We start from the raw sequence: 12,381 nt of genomic DNA, 5'->3' as shown, positions 1-12,381 counted from the left end.
TAATTGCTGTAGCATTCCTTGAATGGCTGTGCCCTGCCCCCTTCTTGTCTCATAAGGACCTTCATAGGTTAGAAATAAGAAGCTTAATTCTCCCTGTTGAAAATAAGGAAAGAGATTTCTCTCCCTTTTTCTTTGAGCATTTACTTTAGAAAATTTGTTATTTTAAGTACATTCTCCACTCTTTGAAATGTATATAAATCTTTTTGAAAACTAGATTGGCATTTTGTTAGTTTATGCCCTGGGAATGTCTTTCTCAAGGACCTGGGGACTATTTCTTTGAAATGTAATCGTCAAGAGAGATTACACTTTTAACTCCCGGACTCCAGGAGGGTGGGAGCCTCTTTCTGCGGGCACTTTACTCCAAAGTGCAGAACTACCTCCTGTCATGGAGATATGAGAAGTTTATTTTTCCTCTGATAGATCCAATTAACTCGTACAGATGGACAGCCAACAGTAAGGTAAAGTTAAGATGAACTATATGTGACAAATGGTGCTATTAAGTCCTCTGACTTGCAGACTAGTTATCAAATGACTTACCTTTTTTCACATTTTCAAATTGCAACTAGCTATTACCAAATGAAGTAAATAAACGACTCTTCAATTAGAATGAAAAATGAAAGCCTCTTATTACTCTTTAAAGGTTCAGAAACAAGAAAATCCAACATACACTCATTCACATTTTAAACAGTTGTCTGTGTGATGGGTAAATGCCATTTAAAATATTTTCAATTAAAAAATAATTTATAAATAAAAACATTTTCAATGATTTATAAATCAGTTTACAGAAGACCAAAAAATAAATGTTTAATAGCAATTTTAACTATAAATAACTAAAAAGAACAAAACCTGTCCTTTCTCCTGTTTTTGTTCAACCTCTCAACATGTAAGTAATAAGTCGTATCTTCATGTCTGTATAGAAGAGTGAGATTAATTTTTTTCTTTGATATCTCTTAGCAGATTGCTTATAATTCACATCACATTCTGGTTTAATTAATGTTCATTCAATAATAAAAGTGTTCTCTTTCTCTATTACCTTTGTGCAAAGAATTTCTGGGTTGGGAGATTTTGATTTTAATTATATTTGCGCAACACTCCCAATGCAGGGGGCCTGTTTGGGACTGGGCAAAGTTTGTGCTGTAATAGTTTAGGACTGGTGGGCACAGTGAAATAAGGGTTTAAGTGAGACTTGAAGATTACAGATTTGTTTGTTCAGCTGCATTGAGCATTATTATTCTCAGAAGGAGCCATCTACCATCATGAGGGCAAGTAGGCTAGTCTGTTGCTCAGATAATGGGATATTAAGTTCCTAAAACAATGAATAATTTTATTATAACGTCATCTCCCTGGGTAAAAAGTTTCTGGAGTATTACATTCATGTTAATTGCAGACAGTAGAATATTAAATTCATGTTAGTGTAGACCACAAGCTGTGTGGCTGTAAATGGTTGCAGTTCCCATGTGGAAAATTGCCATTTAAATGATATAAGCCAACTGTTGTGGATGTTCAGAGTGAAGAGGCATCATACTTCAGTTATGATGAGAGAAAGCATGTTCATAATTCCGTTGGAATTCATGACTGTTCTTGAAGACAAGAAATATTTTCGATAACAAGGCATTAGTAGGAAGGATGTTCTAGCTAGGACTGATTGACCGGTACATGAGGCTATAATCTTGGGGAGAGGAAGGGAATCTGCATATGCAGCTCCATAATTAGCCAGAGATGAGGCTGAAAGAAAAATAGGGGAGAGATTCTAAAGAGATTTGAATATTGACCTTAGGACTTTGGTTTTTACTTGATGGGGATCCAGGAAAGAAAAATCAAATCAACTGCTGATTTAATAAAGACATTTCAATTCAGTTATATCACTGGAGACAATATATCAGCTAGAATGTCTTAGAGCAGGATATATTATTACTGACTTTAATTATCCAATATTAAAAGATGCCTGGAGCAGGTGGCTGAAGGGTTATACATTTCAGCTTCTCAACAGAATGCTAGGATGCTACGTCAGTGTAATACCGTTCTTCCATTTACAAGATGGCTGTCCTATATATCCAGCATCACATAATCATGTGACCTGGCCCAACCCCAGACATAAGAAGGTGGCCTTCCGTCTTCCCATCTCATCACCCCCTCTTTTTTTTTTTTTTTTTCAGTCAGGAAGGCATACCTTTCCAGAAACCCTCCAGAAGGCTTCACTTCAGATCAGAAAGTGGACAAGATTGGGATGCATGCTCATACTCTTGCTGCAAGGGAGGGACTATGAAAGTAAATGGAAAGAAACAAAACTTCCTCTACAGTTGTCAACAGATTGAATGGACAGATAATGGGACAGTCAAGATAAAATAGAAACAATTGATAATGATCACATAAAAGGTCAGAGGGCTTGTGGTAACAGGTTAACTCATTAGGAAACAATCAAGGTATACCCCAGTCTCACATCATATTACGGCATAAATTCCTGAGCGATTAACATAATTAGTTGTAAAAAATGAAACAAATTAGATATTAGAGAATGTATATTTTCATTTTGAGATCAGATTAAATCAAAGCGTAAAAGTGATATCACAAAGGAAAAGAGAGGTTACAAAGGAAAAATAGGTAGTATAAGCTACATGACCAAAATAAAGCATCAGAAAAAATGTAGAAGAAATGCTTTCAAAATATTTGCCATTTATTTTATGAGTGCTTATATATTATTACTAATTAAAAAGTTTTTACAGCATTTTAGAAGCACACACAAATGCCCCCTCAATGGGTAAAGAAGACAGAAAATAAACAAAGGAAAAATCTGAAAAGAAAGCTACGAATAATCAAGAATTGCAAATTTGAGCACGATATTTCCTACCATATTGTCAAAGAATAAAAACGAGTATATAAGAGATGTTAACAATGTTGGAAAATTAGTCTTTCATATTTTGTTGGATAAAGCAAAAATGAAAATATGCCTCATTTCTAGAAGATGATTTGGTAGCATGTATCAAAATGTTAAAAATCTGTTTTTGACTTAGTTATAGCCCATAGGTACTGAGTAATGTTATGGTAAATATACTATTCTACATTCTTTATACATAGTAACCTATGTCATCCTTACAACAAGACTATGGAGAAGGAATCACCATTATTCTCTTTTACAGATGAGAAAACCACAGCACTGTGTGGTGAGATAAACTCGGGAACAGAGCTGGTAAGTGATGGGGCCAGATTTCAAAACTATGGTGTCTGTCTCAACAGCTTATACATAGAAATATCATGTTACTTTGCTTCTCGACTTTAAATAAGCTTACTTAAATAATAGAGGAATTAAAAGATGTATGTAAAAGATATTAGCATAAGCAATTTTTAAAAATAGTTAAGTGTATGAAGTTAAGTGTACTGTTTAGGAGAATTTTGCTTAGAATGTTTACAGATCACAAAACTGGCAGTGATTATTCTTTGTTTCTGGCTGGTGATTAAACATACTCATGTTCTTCACTTTAGAGTTCTTAAGTAAATGACAAAACTCATGTTCTGAAAATGTCTGATCTGTAGTTTTTTTTTTTCAACTATAGTTTGGCAAATTCTTGGCAGTATCTAGAGAAGCATGGATCTCTGCAAGAAATGAGGTAGGGTGCAGGTGGGATGGAGTGCTCAAATTGTAGAATTTTTCAAATTGTAGAATTGTTTGCTCAGTGTCTTCCTTACAGCCTTCCTCATCTCCCTTCAGCAGTCAACATATTCCATTGCAAGTTTCTATTTCTGTGATTTCTGTGTTGTTTTCTATTCAGAAATTGTATTGTCACTCTGTCACTTAAGGAAGGGATCAAAGACTGAGCCTTTTTGTCTAGCTAGTCTCTGTGTTACCTTAACCTTCTCTTAGAGGATGTATAGATGATAGATAAATAGGTAGGTAGGTAGGTAGACATAGATAGATAGCACAAGCAGCAATTGATGGTGGCAGCAGGTGCCCTGGCTGCAGTGGGTCCCAGCTCATGAAGCAATGACAGAGTGGGGACAACTTTTCCCTAGCACCAAACTTCCAAGACAGGGAGATGGAGGACATGACAGGAGTGTTTGACAGAGCCCTGGACCAGCCAGAGGACGTGGACTCTGACGATGAGCTGGAGGAAAGGGGTCAGTTAAATGAAAGCATGGACCATGGAAGAGTTGGACCGTAAGACCTTGACATGGAGAACTGTAAGAAACTTGTTATCTCAGAAACAAATGTGAACAAGTCAGAAAAAATGAGGCCAGAATGTTTTGAGGTACTTGAAGTACTTGGTAATGTGGGGCTATGGAAAGGTTTTTCAAGTATGAAAAGTAACAGGGACAAACACTGCAAAAGTATTTGCCACAAAGTTGCTTAAACAGGGGAGGACAGTAAGAAATGCTAAAGACACAGCTCATCTAAAAGCAGAAGGGAATATTCTGGAGGAAATAAAGCATTCCCCCATTGTGGATTTAATTTATGCCTCCGGACTGGTAGAAAACTCTGCCTCATCCTTCAGTATCTCAGTGGAGGAGAATTATTTATGAAGTTAGAAAGAGAGGAAATATTTATGGAAGACACAGCCTGCTTTTACTTGGCAGAAATCTCCATGGTTTGGGGACATTTACATCGAAAAGGGATTATCTACAGTGACCTGAAGCCAGAGAAAGTCATGCTTAATCACCAAGGTCATGGAAACTAAAAAGCTGCTGAAAAGAAATGGCTGCTTCTCATCTCCGGAGCTGGTCCTGTGGATACTAGAGAAGTTCAAGCTCATCCATTCCTCAGGCACGTTAACTGGGCGAGAGCTGCGGGCCGGGAAGGTGGAGCCCCCCCTAAAACTCTGCTGCAGTCTGAAGAGGATGTGAGTCATTTTGATTCAAAGTGTAGACATCAAACACTTGATGACAGCCCAGATGACTCAGCTGTCAGTGAAACCGCCAATCAGGTCTTTCTGGGTTTTACATATGTGGCTCCATCTCTGTACTTGAAAAAGTAAAAGAAAACTTTTCCTTTGGACCAAAAATCTGGTCACCTCAAAGATATATTGGCATGAACACCTGTCAGTCCAGTCAAATTTTCTCCTGGGGCTTTCTGGGGAAAAGGTACTTCAACCAGCACAACAAATCCTCAGGCCCCCGCAGAATATCTAACAGAAACAAGTGGAATAGAGTAGATGGATGTGACCGTGAATGGGGACTGCCACAGCACCACTTCCAACATGACATCCAAGCTCAAGACCATGCAAATCAAGATTTTCCCATAATCTCCAAACAAGCAGATCACGTGTGTATGAAACATGTTAGAGCAACGCTTTTCACGAATTTAAGACAAAAAAGATGGAGAAAGAAAGTGTGCAAGGTGAATCAAAATAACAGTCTCAAAGAGCCACTGTCATTATATAGAACACTTTGGACAGAGAACATATAAATATGGATTTTAGAAAATCAATGGGGCAAAAGAACTTACGTGAAATGGTATTTCAGAAATTTTAAGCACATCAATTAATTGATTCTTAGCAACATCTTATCAATCTTATCAAGAATTTTCAAGTTGATAGCTCAAAACTGACAGTGTTAAGGATAGGCTTATGGATCATGTTGAGTTCTGATTGTATCAAAGAAGAGTTACCCTTTCATTAGGCAAAGTATGCAATTATCTGTAATACTTGCAACTAAGGACAAATTAGCATGCAATCTTGATCAAATTTTTTCCAGCAATTTGGAATCAAACACAAAAGAAACTTGTCAATTGATGCTTTACATGCAAACAACCTAAAAGTTGCAAGCTGTATTTTATTCAGGGACCTTACCGAGACTAGACCCCAAGAGACACCCTCTCAGTTTCTAGATGGTGGTGAAGATCTCTAATCTCTTCCTGCAGGAATATCTTAAATAAAAAAGAAAAATCACATTTACTAATATAAAAAGAGAAAGCTAAAGAAAATTTATCAGCCTGCTTTTTAAAATGATGTTTTTAAGAGTATTTAATGTTAAGAGAAAACTTCATGGTGTTTAAGCTTTAAAATGATATAACATCTGTGTATATAATATTCCCCATTTAATAAAAGTTACTGTATATAGGCACATATAAACACTGTGTATTTGGAAGTTTTCTTACACAAAAATCTAATCTGGGGAAACAAGGAGCTGACATGCCAAGTAATAGAAACACACAAATACAGGAATGAATGAATGAATAAGTGAATGACAAATAAATCAATAAATTTTAAGCATAACTGTTTATTTATTTATTTTTATGTAAGTATAGTTGATTTACAATGTTGTGTTAGTTTCAAGTGTAGAGCAAAGTGATTCCATTATGCATATATATATATGTACATTCTTTGTCAGATTATTTTCCATCATAAGTTATTACAAGATATTGAATATATTCTTTTGTGTTCACAGTAGGTCCTTGTTGTTTATCTATTTTATATATAGTAGTGTGTATACATATTAATCCCCAACTCCTAATTTATCCCTTCCCCTATCTTTTTCCCCTCTGGTAATCATAGTTTGGATTCTATGTCTGTGAGTCTACTTCTCGTTTGTAAAGAAATTCACTTCTATCATTTTTTTAGATTCCATGTATAAGTGATATATGATATTTGTCTTTGACTTGCTTCACTTACTATAATAATCTCTAGATCCATCCATGTTGTTGCAGATGGGATTTTTTCATTCTTTTTTATGCTGAGTGATGTTCCATTTTATATATAAACCATATCTTCTTAATCCAGTCATCTGTCAATGGACATTTATGTTGTTTCCATGTCTTAGCTATTGTAAATAGTGCTGCTCTGAACACTGTGGTGCATGTATTTTTTTGAGCTAGAGTTTTCTCTGGATATATGCCGAAAAGTGGGATGGCTGGATCATATGGTAACTCTATTTTTAGTTTTTTAAGGAACCTCTACACTGTCCTCTCTCCCATAGTGACTGCACCAATTTACATTCCCACCAGCAGTGTAGGAGGGTTCCTTTTTCTTCACACCCTCATCCATTTATTATTTGTAGACTTTTTAATGATGGTCATTCTGACTGATGTGAGGTGAAATCTCATTGTATTTTTGATTTGCATGTCTCTAATAATTAGTGATGCTGAGCATCTTCTCTTGTGCTTGTTGTCCATCTGTATGTCTTCTCTGGGGAAATGTCTATTTAGGTCTTCTGTCCATTTTTCTGATTGGGTTGTTTGAGGTTTTTTGATATTAAGCTGTGTGAACTGTTGTAAGCATAACTTGTGTATGCTAGGCTAGTGTCACAATTAAAACCATAGATAATCCTTATTTTAAATATTTTTTAATAAAAATGCTTAATCACGTGGATTTCTATCATTCCTTCTAGTGCATTTAAATGGGTTTAGGAGTATGAGAGAGCCTGTACATCCTTAAATACTGGCAGTGAATACTGACTCTTCAATTTTCTGAGCAGTGGTGTGCTGGTAAATGTTTAAAAACAATCTCCCTGGAAAATGAATGAATGAATGCTCTGACTTGTGGCACTTGTCCAATTTACATGGTGGAAATATTCCAATGACCACTTTTCAAACTACCAGTGTGTTGGACAGAACTGTGAATAACTGGACGTAGGAAGCGGGTAGGAGCCTGTGTCATACTCCACTGTTTGCGAGGCACAGTCCTGTGTTCGCATGGACATGGCTCCCAGCGCTTGTATTCCTTGCGTGCTGGTATAACTTCTCTCTATGCTCTCTCAGGACCCATATATTAGGTCTCACCTTGTGGCCAGTTGAAACTCTGGAACAGGGATTGGCAAACTTTATCTTGAAGGGCCAGAGAGTAAATATTTTTAGATTTATGGGCATTTGGTCTCTATTGCAACAAACTCAACTCAGCCATTGAAGCTAAATAAGCCACCAACATATAAAATGACAGAAGTGTGTGTCATGATAAACCCTTTTTTCTTATAAAAACAGGCAGCAGGGCTCCAGACGCTACTTTATTGTCCCTGCCCATGAACTCCTGACCCTCTGCTGCACCCCTCATCCAGCTCTGTGCCTCAGGCTGTGACACGGAGCCTCTCTGTAGAACTGCCCTAAATAGCGATAACATCCATGGACACACTTGTGCCAATACAGCCACAGTCCCTGTGCCTCTCCTTGGCTCAGTTTACCTAACACCAGATCAAAGACGGAAGAACAGAAATAATTTTGGTCACTTACCTTCCCTGTTTTCTTTCTTTTTCTTTTCTCTTAATCCACACCAGAAGAGAAAAGTGTTATTTTTGCCATGTCATGTAATCCTTAACTAAAGAATAAACATCACTTAGCCCAGCTGGCTTCCCTCCACGTTGGAATTCTCTGCTCTGAATCCTTCAGACTGGCTCTTTAGGAATTTGAAATACTTCTTTCCTTCTATGGTCTAAACTTGGGTTTCAAACCTACTGCCTTACTAAAGTAGTCAACTACTCCACCTGCTCTGGGTGACAGCCTCATGATTCAGAGTATAATTTAAAAGGGAAATTAAACTGCAGTTTAATCATTTCTATTATATGAATATATTAGTATTATACAAAAATCAAGGTTAACAGTGATAATGCATGTAAGTAACTTTTTAAAATTTCACAAAAATATTTTAAATCAGAATAATTATAATCTTAAAATATTTCAGACTGAGAGCTCCATGGGGAACCTATAAAATATTCTATATGTTGTAAAATATTATTTTCAGCAGGATTAAGTGGAAATTTAGATAAAAGACTAATTAGCAAATAAGGAAGGGAAGATGTGGTTACAGCATATGAAAAAGATCCATATGCCAGTTTGCCTAAGCTTTGGAGACACAGACAAGGGAGGATAGCTGTGTTATAGGAATGTTGTGCCAGATGCTCCAATTTCCCTGAACCTAAACTAATCACTGCTCCTGCTTTGGTCTATGAAACAAAACAAAACAAAACGAAACACAACACTGGTTCAAAAGCATTAGGATTCATGTTCTTTCTAATTCTTAGTCCTAGCACTAAAAGTCCAAAGAGACTACACATACACTATTTGAATTTTTATAATTAAATGTTACTTTATACAATTAGGCCAATTTATTTCCCTATTTTATGGAACCTGATAACCACATTTGAAATGGACTCCAAGGGATGTCAAAGAAGAATGAAGATCTGGAAGAGAATCCCAAATAGACTTTAATGTTATATTGAAGGGCTTCCTCAATCTAGTTTCACTTGTCTGTATTTTAGCTGAGAAGTGGCATTATATTTTATCCATGTGGAGCATATGCTAGAACAATATTCTCCTTTAAAACTGTGAGAAATAGATAATATTGCATGCATCATTGATACATGAACATGATTAAGGAAATGAAATTGCCCATGCCTAAATAATTCTTTTAAAGTGTGCCATTAGAAAAGTCAGAACAGGATAAGTTGTACTTATCACCTTTTATAAAAATCACTATATTTAGAAAAATAAATATGCTATGGTGCATTTTGTCTTACAGACAAGAAAGAAAAAAATCATGCTAATAAAATGTGGGCTTATATATTTTTTTAGCTAGATATTTTCTTAATTACCTTTATTAATGACAAGTTTGGATTAGTACAACTAATCTTTCTAGTTCAAATGATTTCCTTTGATTCATGTTATTCTCTTAAAGCTAGAGATAAGTGGCTTCCTTTGAAATATCAGTATCAATAAATATATGTCACAACTTATTAGCAGCAAATTAAAGGAAAGAAGAAACAGATAAATAGAACTTTAAAAATTCAAAGACATCACATAGTTCATCTCTCTGTACACAGCTTTCTTGATTTATAATTAAGGAAACTTAAGCATCTGTCTCCTCCCAACTCACAAATACTAACTAAAAGAGATACAGTTCATGAGTTTAAATTAGATAAATGAGGGAGCTGAGGTGTAGAAGAAAGAAGCATGTAAAAGTCAGAGGCAACTTAAAGCCAGGAGTACTTATCTACTGTCACTGGTCAAACAGAATTTAGAATGGTGGCTGCCAGGGGCTGGGGGCCGGGGTTGGTGGCAGGAAACAAAGCTGATGGTCAAAGAGCACACACTTTCAGTTATAAGGTGAATACTGTACAGCAGCGTGTCTCTAGTTAACAATTCTGTATTCTATCCTCAAAGGTTGCTGGAAGAGTAGGCCTTTACTTTCCTCACCATATCAACAACAACTGAATGGTGACTGTGTGTGGTGGAAGCCCTGTTAATTAACCTTACTGTGATAAACACTTTGCAATATATAAGTGAATCGAATCACACCTTGTCCGCCTGACTCACACAATGTTAGATGCCAATTTTACCTTAATAAAGCTGGCAGGGTTGGGGAAAGCTCAGGGGATAGACGCTTCAAATTGATCTCTGTAGGTTCTTGGTGGCCAAATCAAAAGAATAAATGTTTGATATTGAGATTCTTAATTAATTTAAGCTAAAAAAGAATCACTTGTAAAGGGGGAATGCCATTTGTTTATTTGCTTGCTTGTCTGTTTTCCTGGTACTAATATCTGAATGAAATGCCTCTAAGGAGTTTCTTAGGTAGTACAGACAGATGTCCTCAAAATACCCTAGTGAGTTCTAATTCCCTCTTTTGATAACTTTCCTCAATGAAAGACAGTTTTCCAAGGGACCAAATCACTTATCTGGACTCTAATTGTCTGATTTGATTTAAGAATGAAATTAAGACTACCTGGAGAAGGGGTTATTTGATAAAGACCATACAGCTATTTCAGGACAAATCCAGACCTCTGGAGCCATAAATAATTACATCTCTGTTTATTAAATTTTATATATAATTGGTAATTTCTTAGACAACTGAGTGGATTCAATCTGGTTTCTCTCTTATTTTTCTTTATACATTTATTTTTCAGCATAGTCTCTGATAGATTTTTTTTTGGAATGTTTATTCTTTGTTACTCTTTAAAAGCTGCCTGTAGATTTCCCAAGTGACAGGTGAGGACATAGATGCTATCTGAAAAATAAATTGGCCAAATATGCAATTCAGTCAAATAACTACACGTAGACAAAGTTTGAAAACAATCCATTTGCAGAGAATAAATGTACCAGTTCTTTGCAAGTTTACCCATAGCTCAAATACACCTAGGCTGTGATTTTATAACCTCACTTAATCATGCTTTTGGGAGAGATCATTTCTTTTTTTTAACCTTTTGTGTATTTCAAATAATGTATAACACATAATACATGTTTAATGGATTTTATAGAAATATCTAAGTGCTAAATCTGTCTTAAATCAATCAATTTTAAATCAATCTGTTTACCCTGTTCATAAATTGAGTCATTCATAAATTAATTATAAATAAGCCATTCATATAAGATTTCAGCAATGGGAATAATAAGTTTTCCTAATAGATACGTTTTTGTCAATGAAGATGATTTCAGGTATAAGTCACAGTAAGGAAAAACAACAAAAAAGGATAAAACCATAAGGTGATTTGTTATCTCAAGTAACTAGAATGGTCCAGGGAAGGGCAGCCTTTCTGTTGGTTAATTTACTGGATCAATGACATCGTGAAAGACCTGTGTCCCTGTCATCTTTCTGCTCTGTTACTCCTACTGTATTTCTGAAATACCTCATGGATACAAGAAGGCTGCAGTGCTTCCGGGTAATGCATATTAACATTCTAACACCTAGAATGTCACAGCATGCCCAATCACTGGCAAAGGGAATGGGGCCACAAATCATGACTCACCTCTGGTCCTGAGATTGTACATTGGTTGAGTCAGAGAATAGTAATATGAAAATCTTTTTGCTGGGAAAATTCCCAAAAGATTCTGCTGAATATTTACATTGTATGGAGTTAGGAGGTTGTTTTAATTTTCGTAGAATGATAGATGTGGGAACAACTGGTTATGTTTGCTGTAAGCAGAGCAGTATGCCTTTTGAAATGTGTCCACAGTTCTAGTTCTGCTTCTCTTCTATGTCCATTTTGCTGAGGGTTCTCTAAAGCCTATGTTTCAATATTTCCTAAAAATAAGAAAAAAACACTCAATTTTTTAACCTAGGTCCAGGTTTCTAGATTATGGAGACCAATTCCTGGCTTTTCTGAATTAAGTGTATCAATGTTATTTTCCTATGAAATTTTCATAATAGTGTATAGGCTTAAAGTAAATCATCACAAAGACTTTTACAGAAAAGAGAGAAAGAGAGAGAGAGAATAAGAAGAAAGAAGAAAAGAAAGATATTACATTGTAGGAATTTCTTTTTTTGCTAAGAAAATTGTATTTAAAACAAAAAATTCAAAGTATTACAGAAACCATAAGAATATTTTGTTTTCCTAGTCATTCAGCAACCATGACCCAGTGCCCATTCTGTGTTTCCCATGTGCCAGACTAGTGTATTAGCTAAGAGATGATTAAAGGTATACTTTCTACCAAAATCCCTTAGACATTTTAATATTTATTTCAGTAGAAGA

General features: G+C 35.7%; 1 long non-coding RNA gene and 1 pseudogene across 1 annotated transcript in view; one reads left to right on the top strand and one right to left on the bottom strand.

Moving 5' to 3' along the window:
• LOC141577450 (uncharacterized) overlaps positions 1 to 8,264 on the bottom strand; it is a 72,105-nt gene extending 63,841 nt beyond the window's left edge. Inside the window, exons 1-2 of the long non-coding RNA XR_012506362.1 lie at positions 8,153 to 8,264; positions 5,781 to 5,857 (exon numbers count right to left, since the gene is read on the bottom strand). This is a non-coding gene — a long non-coding RNA (uncharacterized LOC141577450). The remainder of the gene's footprint in view (positions 1 to 5,780; positions 5,858 to 8,152) is intronic.
• LOC105073237 (ribosomal protein S6 kinase beta-1 pseudogene) lies at positions 3,972 to 5,398 on the top strand (annotated as a pseudogene).
• Positions 8,265 to 12,381: the final 4,117 nt, after the last annotated feature.

This window comes from Camelus bactrianus, chromosome 1, assembly GCF_048773025.1.
Source record: "Camelus bactrianus isolate YW-2024 breed Bactrian camel chromosome 1, ASM4877302v1, whole genome shotgun sequence".
NCBI classification, from domain to species: domain Eukaryota; kingdom Metazoa; phylum Chordata; class Mammalia; order Artiodactyla; family Camelidae; genus Camelus; species Camelus bactrianus.
The sequence above is the reverse complement of the archived record's forward strand: the minus strand, read 5'-3'. Positions and strand labels throughout refer to the sequence as shown.